Source organism: Vespa crabro, chromosome 22 (assembly GCF_910589235.1).
Source record: "Vespa crabro chromosome 22, iyVesCrab1.2, whole genome shotgun sequence".
In the NCBI taxonomy this organism is placed as follows: Eukaryota; Metazoa; Arthropoda; class Insecta; order Hymenoptera; family Vespidae; genus Vespa; species Vespa crabro.
Genome location: NC_060976.1, coordinates 3,627,878 through 3,645,775, shown reverse-complemented (window position 1 = coordinate 3,645,775; position 17,898 = coordinate 3,627,878). Strand labels below are relative to the sequence as shown.

General features: G+C 34.1%; 2 protein-coding genes across 4 annotated transcripts in view; one reads left to right on the top strand and one right to left on the bottom strand.

The window, feature by feature from the left end:
• Nucleotides 1-17,898, top strand: part of LOC124431795 (lachesin-like) — a 102,076-nt gene that overhangs the window by 26,186 nt on the left and 57,992 nt on the right. For all 3 annotated transcript variants that reach the window (XM_046980081.1, XM_046980083.1, XM_046980085.1), the window contains exon 2: nucleotides 11,849-11,904. The gene's annotated coding sequence lies outside the window, so the exon portion shown is untranslated. The remainder of the gene's footprint in view (nucleotides 1-11,848; nucleotides 11,905-17,898) is intronic.
• LOC124431794 (4-coumarate--CoA ligase 1-like) overlaps nucleotides 1-17,898 on the bottom strand; it is a 133,761-nt gene that overhangs the window by 65,984 nt on the left and 49,879 nt on the right. The gene's annotated exons all lie outside the window — the stretch shown is intronic.

Below are 17,898 nucleotides of genomic sequence, written 5' to 3'. Positions count from 1 at the left end.
ATATTTTCTTCATTCATCTTCAAAATTTTGAGATAATCTTCTTCGAAATGTGTTTAACGAAAACAGTGGAATTATTTATTCAACTTTATTTCGTTTGAAAGTACCGACTCGAGTATCCATAGAATGAGATAGAAATAGAGAGAGAAAAGAGAGTGGGAGGGAGAGTGAGAGAGAGAGAGAGAGAGAGAGAGAGAGAGAATAAACGAGGAGAAACGCTTATTCGGTTACGAACGAGAAAAAGCAGGTGTCCAAAAGGATTTTAGAGAAGTCCACGTGAAATTCTATTTCATACTATGTTCTTAGGATATACGAATGTGTATCCTATTTAATCCGTGTCCGTACATAAGAGAAACTACGAAGAACTTATAGAGTTTAAGCACAGCGGCGCGGCATTTCGAAAGATTTTAACGACTATCGAGGGAAGGAAAAGGAGATACTTTAAGAACTCGAAGAAAAGTTAAAGGCAAGGTCTAGACGAAAGCTAGAATAAGAAGCGATGGGAGATACAACTTTTCCGAGTGATAATTCGTAACAAGTTTAATAATTAAAATTAAATGATCCCTTTCGTTGAAGTTCGTGAAAGATCGACACGTACGGAGATTCGAGCTTGAAGTTAGTTCCAAAGTTAGCCAACAAAAAAGGACAATACTATTATACTTCTTAAGATTTTTCACTTTCGTGACATTTTCGAAGTATATTTAACGAACGTCGTCTTAAGTTAAGCATTAAAAAAATGATATGACACGAATGAATTTTTTCGTTATTATTACGGTTGATATATTAACAAAAAAAAAAAAAAAGAAAAAGAAAAAAAAAAGAAAGAAAAGAAACAGATTAGAAAGGAAGAAAAAAAAAACAAAAAGAAAGGTGGAATGAATAAAAAAAACGAGCTCAAGACAACGCGCTCCTACGTTGGAACGCGCACGAATTAGATTTTTTTTCTTCTTTATTATTCCTTTTTATTTTTCATTCTCTTTTTTATTACAAAGAACCGCGAGTTGCGTTGAGGTACAGCCAGAGCCAGTCAGCCAACCAGTCAACTAGTAGACTGCTTGTCCAACTGTTGTCACAGACGAGGTGCAACTTTATTCCGAAACGCTAGTGGTTGAAAAACTGCGAACGAGTCATTTGGCTCGATAAAAATAACGAATCGTCAGAATCTCAAAAAAATGGGACGCGAACGAGTACCTAGTGCGGATAGACTGGCCGATGTAGAGAAAAAAAAATATATATATATATATATAGAGAGAGAGAAAGAGAGAGAGAGAGAGAGAGAGAGAGAGAGAGAGAGAGAAATGAATAAATAGAAATATGTAGAGGGAGAAAAAGAGGATGGAAGTAAATGTATTCGCGTGAGGGTGGCAAGCACTTCGTTTCACACGGTGGCTACTGTTACGAACCTTTTCGCAGCGCATGCATCACACGCGAACGGAATCACGAATGGAGGTACGAATGTAGCCATGAATGGATCACCGAATGTTTTGTAATGATGCACGTGCACAGAGACCGACAAGTGTCAACCCCGTGCGAGTTCTCTCTCTCTCTCTCTCTCTGTCTCTTCCCCTTCTCTTTTGAATCCTCCATCTCCTCGACGAATAGTTAACAATGGTCGTTGAATATTATAATTTGTGGCGTCGTTGTTTAAATTTAAATGTTCGCTTAAAAAATTTTCACACAACGAATGAATTAAAATTTCTTAATTTTTCGTTTTAACTCATGTACGAATCATCGTAATAAATATCACGCAAATAAAATGCGAATAAAATGAATGATTTGATAAAATGAAACCGTTTTAAATGTGAATGCATTCTCCACCGAACGAATTAAAATTTAGTGAACGAATGAAAGACTTTAAACCTCGATACGTGAAACGCAAAGAAATCGTGCTCTTTCCATCTTTAAAGAGCGAGATGGAAACGCAAGAGCTGTACCGTCTGCGACGGGAAATTTCAATTAAGAAATTGTAAGGTCGAGCTTTCTGATGAAAAAGATTAAATGAAGAAATTCAGCTACTTAAACGAGGCAAAGAGAAAAGAGGAGAGAGAGAGAGAGAGAGAGAGAGAGAGAGAGAGAGAAACAGAGGGATCTGGAAATCGCTTTCTTTATAATTTCCAAATCGAATATTAAAGACTCGCATTTATATTATATACTTTCTTCTTCCCTAATAAAATCCGTTAATCTCTATAATTAATTATCTTTCGTTATCGCCTTGATTATCGTCGCGAGTCGAACTTTTTGACCGGTCAAAAGAATCGAATGATAAAAGACTAATGTATTTTTTCTCCCTTTGTTCACGTAGACATATAAAGAAAAGAAAGAAAGAAAGAAAAGAAAACGCATTATCTCGATTGTTATAAACAACGAATAGGTATGTCGTAATTAATAAAAGAAATAAAAGCCCTTTAAATATTTACATTATATGAGTGTATACTTTGATGTAAATTAAGAGCGTGATTAAAGTGAAAAATATTTTCGGCTCTTTCGATATTTTTTTTCGAACAAAAATGATGCTAGAGAATAGAAGTTTAACACAAACTAACATTAAAATGCAGTATTGCAAGTGCACACCTTTCATAACTGGACTAGGTAGTACATACAAGTAGGTAATAGTAGTCATGCGCAGCCGCATATACTATAAAGCGTGTCGGCACTTTACTGAAGCATACGGGGTCTCTGGGAAATCCGTGGATACCTTCGGGGCAGCAACCTGCCGAATAGGTTAAGTCAGCCACGATTTCTACCAAAGAGAAAATTTATCTTTTGGATGATTAATTGAAAACTGCCAAGTTTGACCAAATACGAATTGAGAGAGAGGTAACGAGATGGATAAAAAGAAAGAAAAAGAAAGGCAATACTTTTATCGTTTCAAATCATTTCCTTTTCAAACGATTAACCACATTTTAATCAAATTAAAACCATTGAAATAATCAAAATTATTTGTCTCACTACGAAAACAATCTCCGAATGATATATTCAATCGCTTTTATTTCGGACCTTTTCTACGATATCTTTAAAATGTGTATTTAAAATAGTTCAACTTACGTTTGAAATTTCACATTACCTTTTGTCTCTGTCTTACTTATTTTTTCTAGCAGCATGTAATATATTAGTTTAAATATGCTTCTTTCGATGCCTTGCATGCATTTCGCATACCAACGAGTAATTCCAAAGTTACGAGCTCGTGATAGTGTTGCAATGAAACTGGAAATTAACCTTCGGGCCCTTTGTACATGGATAGAGACTTGAAAGTTTTGCGTGTCTGAAGTTCCTTCAGTTTTTCCTTTGATGCATTATTCGATGATAGTCATCACAGTTTTTAAGCGATATAATCGCGCTATAACGCGTACACGGTCAAGGTGTTGAAAAAATTCTAAAGCCGTGATACCGTACGAACGTCCTTTTACTTCCTCTTCTGTAACAGAAGGATCGTTCTTGCACGAGATAAAAGTTGGAGAAAATTGTAGCGAACTAAAGAGGCCAACCAGCTTGTTAAAAGGTGTTAAGGGCGTTAAAAGCGATCGTGAAAAATGTTCCATTAAATCTCCATCTTTTAAACTGATATTAAAAGATAATTAAATTTAAACATCCATAGACACGATATTTATTTTTCAACAATGGTAACGTATGCAATTACTATACTTTATACGATTATATTCAATATATTGAAAGGGAAGTTAATTGTATTTAAAAAAAAAAAAAGAAATATAATATTCGTAAATTAGAAAAATAAATCCGTACATCCGTTATAACAAACTTGTTGTCTTTTTTTATCGAACTACCTATTAGCGATATTAAGTGATGCATATATAACACGACGTATGTACGTCTGTGTATGTTCTTGTTTCTTTATTTTTCTTTTTCTTTTCATTTCTTCCTATAGATAAGAATATATAAACGAAAAGATCTAAAAGTGGTCTCCCAAGGAAACAAGAGAACATTAAAGTTCACAAAGTTCGTAACTTTGTCCTTCTGTCCTAGTAACAACTGTGCTTAACATAATGTCATAGAACGCTCGTGTTTCCTTTCTTCTCTCTCTCTCTCTCTCTCTCTCTCTCTCTCTCTCTCTCTCTCCTTCTCTCATCCTCTCTTCCTCTTTCTCTTTGCCACTCTCTATCAAAGAAAAAAAGATAGAAAAAAGAGAAAAGAAAAGGAAAAAAAAAGAGAGTAGAAAAGAAACAAAAGGATGAACGGAGGAAAATTTTTGCGACGTCACGTACCATGGAAACACATAGTCCATATTACCCAGGGTCATCGTAAAAATGGCGACGATTTTCGCGCTTGCACACGATGCACTTTCAGTAGTTCTCTTCAAGAGAGTAATTATTCGTGGTTAGGAGATAGAACGTTTACACTTTGTAAGCGTACATACGAGCGAGTCCATGAGCATTCATCAAAAAAATAGAATTTTCATGAATTTCAGTTGGGACTACTCGTAGAACAGATCAACGATTATTATCTTCGCGATAATAATCCTACCATCTGGACGAATCGTTCAAACATTTTCTATTTCCTATCCCATAGATTAGTCGTCCAATGGTTATGCATATTCATCGAGCGTTTATTGGAACAATCGTCCACCCAATAGTATTTCCGATGTAATTTATTATGATAATCGGTATGAACCAGTGTACGATGAATTTTAATAGTCCTTTTGCCGTTTATATTAAATACGATAGTAACATAAACGTATAAACTATTCGATCATGGGATGATAATAATTATATTTCTTTAATCATCGATCTTATCTATTTTTCGAAATTTAATCGCTCTTTCGCTTATTCACGATGACGATAAAACTAAATATATACGTATAACACACACGCACACACACGCACATACGTGTTCTTTTTTTTTTGGATAGAAGAAAAAAGAAAAAGAAATATATTTAGAAATATCTCTTCGATAAACGTAAGATGAACATTTTTTCTTTTTTCCTTGCAATCGACGAATGAATAAAATTGAATCGAAAACTTTATTTAAGAATATGTAAATGCTCGTAAAATGATACGGTGATAAAATTTGTCGCATATGTATGCGACGTCACGAAGATGATGGTGTACCTATCTCTTTTCAACTTTTCTCTTTTGAACTGCCTCACTCTGCCGCTTTTTTCTCCGTCCATCTGTCCCTTTCTCTCTGTCCCTCGTGTACACACACCGTTTTGTAAGAAACCAAGGGAAAAAGGTGAGATTGGAGCGTGCACGAGCAATGTTTAATACGAAAATTTCTCTCTCTCTCTCTCTCTCTCTCTCTCTCTCTCTCTCTCTGAAATTTAGCTGGATTAGGGGTGGAATTATACATCTCCAAGGTGGTAGGAGGATTTAATCCGCATGAAACACGATGGCAGGCTCGGATTAAGCATCCCTCCAAGAAGAATTCGCTGCTTCTGACACGTACGTCCTGGGATGATAATCTGATTTTTTTTCTCTTTTCTTTTCTTTTCTTTTTTCTTTTTCTTTTCCTTTTCTTTTTTATGAACGACCATTCGGCCGGTTTCCCCTATTCGTACCTGGAATTTTTAGTTTCTTAAAACATTTCGAATTACCCTCGTTTGAGTGCCCTCCCATAGAGCCTTTAAATGATTCGATTTTCAACAACGGACGTCGTTTGTTACTATAAGGAAAGTTAAATTTCAATTAAAGATTATTTGCATTTTCAAAAGAGCGTGACACCCATCGCTCTAAAAGTTGAAGGACTCGAGGAAGATCGAGAGGGAAAATTTGCAAGAAGTTGTCTCGACTAATTTATCTTAATGGTGATACGAAACAAGTTTTAATCGCGAGTAAGACGACGAGAATTTCCTTTCGCTTTTATTATTTTCTTTTATCTTTATCCTTTGTTTCTTTCTTCTTGTCTTGTTTTCTTTTTTATTTGTCTCTTTCCCTTTTCCTTTTCTTCAGGCACAAAGTAGTCGAATGCAACATTCGCTCGTTTGCTCTTTCCAACTACCACATGATTTTAATTGCATTCGTTAAATTCATTTGCGAAAGAGTCTCTTGACGCACTCGGTGTTACCGAGAGTATACCGTGATTCGCCACTTCGTCTTAAACATGTACATAGCGTATATTCATACGCATACATTTCTACATTTTCGTGCATATGAACAAGTGCCATACAACTTGACTGGTTGCTAGTCTCGAGTCGTTCGTCTGTTGGACTTAGTATGAATAGATTTTACATTTATAACGGTACGAGTTACCTTTTCAAACCTGAAAGATTTATGCTAATATCCTTGTTCCCCATTGACAAATCTCTTACTATTTCTGAACGAGAGAGAGAGAGAGAGAGAGAGAGAGAGAGAGAGAGAGAGAGAGAGAGAGTGAGAGAGAAAACTTTACGTACTTACAGTCCACGTTAAAAAATACTTTACATTTGTAATACAGTCGACGATGATAATTCTTTGATCTTCCACATTTATCTTTCTGTACGATGGTTCATATCGTTAATACCATTGTACAATTAAGCTTCACATTTTCCATCATTTTCTTATTATTAATATTACATAAACTCATAAAGTAAATTTTGCCGTATTCGACGTGTAGAAATATCATTTCAAAATTTTTTTTTTTATCCTTTCACGTCTCCTTCCCTCTCGCACATTTCTACATCTCTTTCTCTTTCACTCTTACACGACACGACGAAGTAGGAAGTGACGGTAGCGAGTGTAACTGGTGCCATTTCCGTTTTCCGAATTGCCGCGTCGATCACGTCGACAGATTTATCGTCGACGTGATCGATACACTAGAAAAGTCGTCCTCGTCGTCTGTCCAAAACGAAACGTGAAATAAATTCGAGTAGGAGGAGGACCATCTTGTTTCCGATCTCCGAAAGTCCCTTTGACGTCTCTTTTCTGTCGTTACTAATATTTTTCAAATTGATTTATCCGTACGATCCTTCGTGACGAATTATTACAAAAGCAAAAAAAAAAAAAGAAAGAAAAAAAAAGAAAAATCAAATTTTTACACAAAACTAATAATCGCAATTAATAATAGATACTTGATATTTGAATAACAAAAGCATCATAAATAAATATAAATATAAATTTAATTATCTCAAAGCAATTTTTATTAGAAAGAAGAAATCTATTTAGCCGATTAATTAAATAACATGAATTTTCTAATTATACGATAACTTCGTTGTTTAAATCGAACTTTGGAATTTGATTAAAAAGCTCTCGACTTATTAGAATTCTCCTAAACGATCTCCGAATATTCGAAAGTCTCGATGGAATTCACGCTCGATATCCCTCGTGGCTTCGTACCACGAGGGGTGAAATAATTCGGGGAACGCGAACATTCGTGTCGTTCCGGTTCTCATCGTCCGATTTCCACCTTTCCGAGCCGTTTTCCGCGGGAAATTTCGAGCGAGCTCACCGACTCTGAGTGTTTACGATAGCCACGTATGGAGAATTCAGAGCTACACCACGAAGTTTCTCCTGTACTCTCTCTCTCTCTCTCTCTCTCTCTCTCACCTCTTCACCCTTTTCTCTTACTTCGTTACTCTCGCTAAGCTTTGTGAGAAAAGGAGATGCGATCATACTAACACATTTACATATCTCTCTCTCTCATTCTGTCTGTATGCATGTGTGTGTGTATGTGTTGCATCGTGACATAAACTACCATAAAGTCACATTGCAGAGCGCCCAACGACCCGTTATTTCGTATTTCACGAATTTGATTTTCACTTCTCTACGTACGTATACCTTCTCTCGCTTGCTTTTGCGATCCTCGAGAAAGCTAAAAGAGAGAGAGAGAGAGAGAGAGAGAGAGAGAGAGAGAGAGAGAGAGGAGGGACTAGTTGTACGTTCTTCCTCTCCCTCTAGACTTTATTTTCTTCGTGAATTCAATGTTTCCAACGGGCAGCGTTGAAGTAGTTTAATGAGAGTACTCGGACTCCGGAGTCGACGTTAAAACACTTCTTAAGCGTTTCCGAATGTATTTCAAATTATTACGCCGGTGAAAGCTTCCAGTGAATGCTTTGTTTCTTCCAGAACGTCCCCTTTTCCGAGATCGTAAAGATTTCCTTAAGAATTTCCTTCGTTGTCGTTTCTCGATTAACACGCATTCCTCTCTCTTTTTATCTCTCTCCTCTCTGTCTCTCTTTCTTCCTTTGACTTTATTCATTTTCTTTTGTAGTAAAGTATAATCGATTGACTAACGTATACGTTAATCGAATTACGTATCAATAAAATTATTTATCTTTTATATTTTTATCGTATTTCTCTTTCGGGCTTTTAATAATCTTGTTTGTTCCTCTCTCGATCAGTTTATGTTTGTTCACCATCAATATGGCTATACTATATTTTCAGTTTTTTATGTCTTTGTTATCGAACATCCTTTTATCTCTATTTCTATTTGTACTTTTCTCTCCCTCTCTCTTTCTTTTTATCTCGTGAGGATTACACGACAGAAAACTCGAATGTAACATAAAGTTTCAAATATCCGATGTGACCAAAACGTCCGGTCTCTCGCGACGCCACTGTTCATTTCACTTTGTATATCAAACATTTTATTTCGATCCACAAGTAGAGAAACCATCGTAGTCACGAGCAACATCTCTCGGTGGCTCTCTACTTTGATGCTTGTCTCTAACTTTTATTTACACAAACTTTCGAAGCAACTCCGTATTTGAATCTAACTCTGTCGTATCCATTTTAATACTATCTTTCTTTAATATTTCTTTCTTCTTTTCTCTCTTTTTTTTTTTCTTTCTATTCTTTTTTTTTTATTTTTTTTTTTTTTGTATTTACAACTAATCGAGATCGATTTTTGCGAGATGTTTTTACAAATCCATTTATTTATTTTTCTTTTTCTTTTTTTTCTCTTTTCCCTCGTACATTGTACGTAATCATCATTGCGAAAAGCATTCTACCGCTATAACTTTTTGATAGAAATGAAATTCTTCAATTCCATTTGTTCCTTCTCTTTCTTTTCCTTTTCTTTTCGCGAGAGTTTCTTTGAGAATGTTGCGAGCCTTTGTATTCGAGAAGCTTTATTTCGATCTTAGGAGAGAGACTCTCAATGTACCGATGCCCTGAATTTGTATCTTTTATTCCCTGAACAGCATAGAACGCTATATAAAGTTCTCTCTCTTTCTCTTTCTCTTTCTTTTTTGCCTTTTTTTTCTCTCTTTTCATTCATATCACAAATATATGTAGGTATATATACGTATATATATATATATATATATATATATATATATATATATATATATATATATATGTATGTATATATTTTTTATCGTTCGAGCGCATATGCATACTTTTCCTCATTATAGTGAGTTCTCTTTCTGTGTGCATATTTTGCAAAAATTCAGCCATTGGAAATGCGAAAAAGCAACTCAAATAATATTTGATATAATATTAATTGCTATGTGATAAATTAACATAGAAAAATAGCGAGAATTATTTTAACATTTTTATTGTTTTAAATTATTCGAAGAATAAAAAGGAATAAGTCGAAAGAGTATTTCTTATCTTCTTGCAATGATAATAAGATCGATCAACTTCGGGCTTTTAAAAATTCTCCGAGGTGTTCGAATATTTAATAATGGAGGGCGTTGAAAAGAATAACGAACGCAATGAGAGTAAGGGACGTCCGCGGGAAGGATTTTATTAAATATTTTAAGAATTCTTAAAGCTCGTTAAGTAATGAGAGAGAAACGCGAAGTGGAATTAGCTCGGTGAATTCCGCTAAAGTCGTATCGATTTTACAATTTCAAATTATTACTCGTAACGAATATTTGTTGGAGAATTCTACTATTTTCCAATCAAGATCGTTTCGAAATATTTCACTTTTTCATCGAGTACTCTTTGATCCATTCAAAATTGATATTGTTTAATGAATTAATTCGTAGAAAAATGCTAACATATATCAATCGATAATATATGTCGATTGATTTTTATCAATTTTGTTGTTTCTCTTAATTCATCGAATATCAATGAACTAGTATTATTATTTTCAAGGATTACACATGAAAAATATTATATGATATGATGTAGAAAAATATTATATGATAATATAATATGAAAGAAAAGGGGAGAATGCAAAATGTCTAATGTAATGGTCGAACCTTTCACATGTATTTTTCTTATAAAGAAAAAAAAAGAAAAAAAAAAAAAAAAGAAAGAAAATTTGATGGACAATTGTAAATAAGGGCTTATTTTGTGTCCCATTAGAAAACTTTGATTCTCGTTAAAAAACCTTCTCCGCGTATTATCCGGATTATCGAGAATTCCTCGAGGCGTTCGAGCAGTCGATGGATATACACCCAGAGCTCCGGATATTCCTTCGGACAATGGTCGTTCAGGAAGCCATTGAACGGAGCTCTCTACTCACATAGTTTGCGAATTATCGACGCGCTTGCCGCTGATAATTATTTCGATGCGGCCCGGTTCCCTCCTTCCCTTCGCGTCCTGCTATCCTACCTTTACTTTCCCTTCTCTCTACTCTTCTCTCTCTCTCTTTCGGACTCCCGACGAATAGGCGAAAAGTTCTTCGCGAGAAAGTTTCGTTCGTTGAAAAGCGAGCGAAGCGTTTCACTTCTGAACGCGCGCTAGAGGCGCGAGAACCCTAGAGAAAAATGCGGCTGGGATAGAAGTATGAGGAGGGAAGGAGGGATGGAAAAAAATTTAGGAGAATGTAAGTCGATCGAGAGAAAAAACTTGTTCCCTCCCGAACAATTTTTCCGACTGAAAAATTCTTGTACATCCTTCTTTTCTTCGCTTTTCCTTTTCTCTTTCTATTTCCTCCTCCCTTTTCTTTTTCTTCCTTTCCACGTCACATTTTTTAATATCACCGTCCGTGAGATCTTTCTTATTTCGAAAAAAGTATATATATATATATATATATATATATATATATATAAATCTAAGGGTGCAATTATTAAACAACGTTTAAAGGTAAATCTCTATAAATGGTCGATTAGGAAATATAAAAATCACAGATCATTTCCGTTTCCGTATACCAAGAACATTGGAAAGGTTTCAATAAGAATCCATTAGATTGATCGGATTGGATAAAACGAATGTTCTCAGGTTTATCTACGAACGCATCTCTGAATTGTTTCGAACGTTCGCTTGGCTCTTAGTTTACGTGAAAAAACGAAGACGAGAGAAGATCGGTCGGGAAAATAATACTAAACGGCCGCTTGCTTGGATACCCTTTCTTGGTTCCTTTGCTTTCTCGCATCCTCATGCGACGTAACAACGGTAAAAGAATGCGGAACGAACGTTCCCCAGGGTGAAGGAGGAACATTGCGAAAAAGGTGCTCTGAGACATCTAGCTTGGTGGAAATGTAGAGAGAAGGAAATGGAATGAAATAAAGGTAGAGGAAAGAAAGAGAAAGAATGAAAGAAAGGAAAGAAGGAAGAAAGAAAGAAGGAAGGAAAGAAAGAATGAGAGAAAGAGAAAAAGAGAGAGTAAGAGAGGCTGGAAAATGCTGATCCGCATTCCCGAAACGCCCGGTATTCCGGCGGTATTGCACGAAATTGCTGCACTCTGTCCGTGTCATTCTCCGGCCGGTTGCAGCATTCTCTCTTTCTCTCTCTCTCAACCTCTCGCTTCCTATCGTTTTCCGTTCTTCTCGCTCTTTCCGACACTGCTTACGCTCTCTGACACGTACGACGGACGAGCGAGTTCTCCTTTGTATACAGGGTGACTTAAAATTGTGTATACACACAATTCACACATACATACAAAGAAAGAGTAATGTACAAGGTAAACATTATATGTTCAACGACAGTCCGAACAATATACGTTTCTTAAGAAAAGAACGATTGTTGTATCATACCAATAATAGATATTATTTATCGAATTTGTTTAAAGTTCTTTATTTCGTTCGTTTCAGGGCCACGTATATAATCGAGGCCAGACACGAGATTGACTTTTCAACGAAGTTACAAGGTATTTATTTATATATTTATTAATATTTTTTATCTGTAAATGTGTAATCCCTCAAATTTCGTAGTTCTACAAAGTTGTAAGAAAAAGTTGAAAGGAAAGGAAAAAAAATAAAATGTAGAAATCTAAAAACCGTTCTACGAAAGTTAGAATATTTTTAACCGATAACAATCATAATGTATAGGAATCGATACCTAAGTTCAATCTCGAAAATTCTGTATTTGTTTCATATCTTTCCATTTTCTCTTTTCTATATTTTAAGAATAAAATATCGATCCTTTCTCTATTCCATGTTAGAAAAATCTCAAGCAATTTACTTTCGGTGATTACAGAGTAAAACTTTTCCTCCTGTATTCGATATTTCCAACGATGATCTTCTGATCTTCTTCGATTTGCATCTCTTTTGTATACTTTTTCCCTTTATCATTTCCCCCGCAACAACTCGCGATTTCCGGATCCAATTTCCTATCACGGTCGACGTTGTCTTGATAAAACGAATATTTGATTTTCGATAAATAAGTCATTGCAACCGATCGGAGTTTATAATATTTATTTGAGTTTTAACGATTAATTAAAACAATTACGATACATTGTTGCGTAATTATGCGATTAATAATTTCTTTAAATCGTTTAAAACTTTTTACAAATTTGAGATTTATAAATACGAAGAAGAAGTCGAATATAAAATGTTAGAATTCTTCGTGTGTTTTCTCGCGATAAGGAGGATAAATCGGTAAGAGCAAAAAAGTGAGAAGGAGAGAGAGAAAGAGAGAGAGAGAGAGAGGGAGAGAGAGAAAGGGTGAGTATGACAGTACAAAGAGAAAGAGAGAGAGAGAGAGAGAGAGAGAGAGAGAGAAAGCTGTGAGCTTTGGAACTAGTATCGCGACGGGTCGTGCATTCGTGATTGTACGTACTGGCAGTCACGTTTACGCTAGAGAAACTATCGGAATTCGTAGATATACCTACATACCTATATACGTGGTGTCCTATTGTGTCTTTTGCGATGCATGGAACTCGATTTACGAATAGCATCGCAGAGTGCTGTTTACCTTTCAATCTCTATATTTTTATCGATTTGCTTTCTTCCTTTTTCTCTTTTCCTTTTTATTCTCCTTTAATTCAACAATTCTTTGAATATTCACCATGTTGTTTCACGTTATTCGTGTTATACTTTCTCACTTTAACGTCACCTATGAATTCGTTCTACGATTTTTAATTATTATTCCCTTGATTTTTTTTTCGTTTTTTTTCCAAAACGCTTTCCTCTTAATAGAACATTATAACATAGAAATGACATACATACGTACGTTATCAGAGTGAAAATGCTTATGTCAGATAAAAAAAGAGAGAAAAAAAAAAAAAAAAGAAACGTAAATTGTGCCCGTAAATGTTCCTTTCGATGGAGAAACACCGATCTATTTATACATTTATACATGTACAAACTTTTTGTTATCATTACAACATGGAATTGTTAATATCTTAATAGTTTTTAATTCACATATAGTCGAAACAACATATATAAATTTATTTCTTGTTATCCCTTTTCCTTTTTTTCTATTTCTTATTTCACAATTTGTACTATAATAAAAAGCTTTTCTCCATATGACAAAACACTATTTTCCAAACTCACCTGACCGTGTTCGGTGCTTTGTAAAAATTTTCATGTCCATGTTATCGTTTTGTTCTGACACGTCATCCGATATGTTTCCCATGGCAAACAATTTTCTATCGGGACGATGAATTTTCAAAGGAAACAAAGGAAATAATTAAAAGACAGATTGATGCGAGCCAATAGCGGGGACGTCATATTTTACACTCTAAAATTGAACCGATCAACTAACGTCTCTGTAAATTTTAGTTACGAAACTATTGCTACTTTTTCTTCTTTTTTTTTCTTTTTGTTATGAATATATTGCAACAAAAGAGATCGGAATATATGTATGTGGTTTCAGGGGAGAAACCAATGTTTCTAACTAAAAATCATATAAAAATCATATAAATTATTTCGTTTATTACTCACGTATGTTTATTGTACGTACAGTGTAATATAAATGTAAAATAAACTTTCTTCATTTGTTCTTTAAATTGAAAAAAAAGATTCCGGCTTTAATGTTCCATTTGAATGATCATCATTTTATATTTTTTCCATTGCAAGTAATAAAACAGAGAAAAACGGATGTTGAACGAAGTAATTTAAAGGTAACACCCTATAGATATCTAAACTACGGTATTGTAGATGTCAGTAAGGTGATAGGATCAGGCCAAACCCTGGATCGAAGTAACGGAAATTTGATTCCTCCAGCTTGTAATATCAAGCGTCTGCATATTCGGCAAATATACATACCAGTATACATACACAAATATCTGTATATATATACTAATGTATATGCATATTTTCCCATGTATAAATTTATATATATATATATATATATATATATATATATATATATATATATGGATCGTACAAATAATATACTAGTATTTACGTAAATGTTTGCAGATTTCTCTCTCCCTCTCCCTCTATCTCTCTCTTTCTTTTTCTCTTTCATGAATTTACTACTCATTGTCATTGAATTTGGTACAAGAATGAACACATTAATGTGCTTAGAATGTTCAATGTTATTCATACTGTTTTACTATTGCGTCGTAAAACCTCTTTATTTGTATACGTAAACAGAGGAGAATTGCATCCAAATGTAAAGGGCACTATAATACTCAATGATAAATATATACGATAAATAACCAATGACGTATAGAGAGAAAAACCAAATTGTTTAAACAACAAAATTGTTAATTCGTTCTTGGAAAAAATTTGCAAAAGTACGATAATGCATGTTTCAATACAAAAAAGAAAAAGAAAAAAGATCGAGGTACAACTCGAGCAAAAAAAAAAAAAAAGAAAAAAAAAATTTGATACGAAATAGGTTTATAACTTTGTATATATAACTTTGAATAGAGAATATAAGTTTAAAGTTGTAAAATTTTGATAACTTTTTCTCTACTATACGATTGTTGTTTTAACAATTCGATTTCTATGCCATTTTTGGTCGTATAATATCAAAAAAACATATACGTATGTATTTAATAACCTTTTCCTTCTCGATTCGATATACTCGTAGAATTTAATGATCTGAATGAAAACTTTTTGATATAATAAATAAAACATAGAATATACATTGTTCTCTTTTTTTCGTTCAAAGTATATCGACTCGATTGAAATTCTATTTGAAAAGTACTAGAAATAGTCGCGAGAAGTTCTCTTTCGAGATCGGAGAGTATTTGGGATGGAAAACGAGATAATTTAATTCATTCGGTAAGAACTCCCGACGACATGTTGGGATATTCTTTTATTATACACATGTATGCGTTCGTGTACGTATGCGTATGAGTTTTCTGCTTTCCCTCTCTCTTTCTATCTCACACACATACACACGCACGTACGTACACACATAATCACATACATATACCCCGGTAGTTTTCGTTCGACTTAACGACCGAATTAAAAGTTCCGTACGAGTTTTCCTCGGGTTATTTGCCGTTACACTCAATTACTGTCTATTACTCGCTCTATTTTTTTGTAAGTATTTTCTCTCTCGTTTTGGTTCTCTCTTTACTCGTCCGATTCTCATTCTCGTCCGATTGTTCTTTTTCTCATTCTTCCCACCCTTCCTTTCCTCTTTCTTTTATCGTCGAATTTCGGAGGAAAAATTTCCCCTTTTCCCCATCTTTCGAATCGCCTCTCTTACTCTTCCCTTTTTTCTCAATGTTCTTTTTCACTTATTTTCTTTTATTTTCTACAAAAATACGAGCAAGTTTTCTCGATTAAAAAAAATCTTTTCGCTTATATATGTATACGTATTTTCCTGTATAAATTATTTCGTTTAATAAACTATCAAATTTTCACGCGATAAATTGAAATAATGCTAAAATTTGATATGCATCTTAGAATGTTCATTGACATTACTGTTCCATCGTAAAAGAAAGGTCGGGTAACTAGAAACAGGTCGTAATTTACTGAGAAATCTAGGTTAGCTCCACACTTCCGTCCGCGTAGTCTCGATTAAGATCGTTATACGAAGTCCACGGTGTTCGAGATTTTATACTATAAAGGGAAGTGACTACGAGAGGGTGAAGTGCTGGTAATATACGAGAATATAAATGTCGGAGTACGAACATTTTCCAGTAAAACGATATATATATATATATATATATATATATATATATATACACGTACATAGGTATTGTACTTTTGCAACTAGTCGACCAGATGTATCCAACGTTATTCGTACATCTTTCTTACCTACTACTATCGTTCGATCCCATACTTATATATATATATATACACACCACGTATAATATAATATATCCGTGTGAAGGATGAGTGACTTGTTCAAGTAGATGTATTCAAAATGTTCTTTCGAATTTGTCTGAAATTTTTGCTTAATTACTCTCCTCATTGTAATCTTTTACGACCTCTTTTATAAATCAAACTTTATGAACACTCGAGAAAAAAGAGAGAATAATTTTTTTCTTATTACTTTCGATCTAATAGATCTTATAAGAATAAATTATATAATATCAACACTTTTGTCATGAAATTATGATATCATATTTTATCGCAAAATATTGTAAAATATAAAATCCCTAATCATTTTGATGGAATTGGTAGTTCTGGTGTTAAGATAAATCCGAGTTGCGTAAATCATCGTATAGACACGTTACGCGAGGTCAAAGGAAACGGGTTTCATTTTGCAAAGGAAAAGCCGAGCTGTTCGACGTAGCAGCAATATACCGAGATCGACGAGCCAACGAGAATTCTTCTTCTCTTCCGGTAGTCTCATATATTTTCACTGATATTTTTCGAGTCTACTGGCAAAGATGGGAAATCGAATTTATTTTCCTTTTTTTTTTTCTTCTTTTCTCTTTTTTCCCTTTCCTTTTTTGCACTTTTTCAAGAATGTTCAACGCACATGCTTTTAAGACTTACCTCTAACCTTACGGTTCCTTCATTTTTCTTCTTCTTTGCCTCGAAGTATCTGACATGCTTTTTTCCCGATTTGAGTGCCGTTACGACTTAAACTTTGTCTCTCTTTCTCTCTGACTTTTTCATTTCTTCTTTTTATTATTGGAATTCCATCTTAAAGAACGACAGTAATTCAAAAGTGAGAAGATAACTTAGATTTATTTAAAATATCGTTTGCTTGAGGAACGAAATTCATTTTGTTTTTGCCTTTTTTTTTTTTCTTTCTTTCTTTCTTTTTTTTTATTCACGCCAATTCTGATTGCAACACGCAAATTACTTGCTAGAACCAATCATGGATATTAAAATAAATTCGTTTGGACCGTCGATTTTTTCGAAAGATTTTTCGAACGTTTTTTTTTTTTTTTTTTGATTTAAAAGAAATTATCGAAATGATTCATTCGATTTAATTCGATTATAAGTGGTAATGGCATGATTACGATTTTCCTCGTCATTTTTATCGCAATCGTCTACGAAAGAATATCGACGGAGCTTTCAAATACTCAATGGAAAAATGAAAAGGTAATCATTCGATTTTCGCATCTTTTTTCGTACCCTTCTCCGTTTCTCTAACGACGATATCACTGTGATTTGAAGCGCGTGAATCCATTGTTCGAACGAAATCCATTGATTCTTCTCCTCCTTCTTGCAGCTCTTCTTTTTATAATCCTTTGCTTTTTTAATTCTCTCTACATTTTTTCGTCCGATAATGGTCATCCGAAAAAAGCGATTCAAAGGGCTCGCTTAAGGTTGATTTATCGATGAGTTTGTAAGAAAAAAAAAAAAAAAAAAAACAAAAAAACAAAAAAAAACAAAAAAAAAAAAACAAAGAAAAAAGAAGAGAATAGAAAGTGGTATAAATGAAATTTCGACGATGTATATAAGAATACGTCGTACTATCCAATTTTTTTATACTGCTAGATATTACGACAATGAGCTCACATTCATTTATTCTACGTTAATTAGCTCCAGATAAA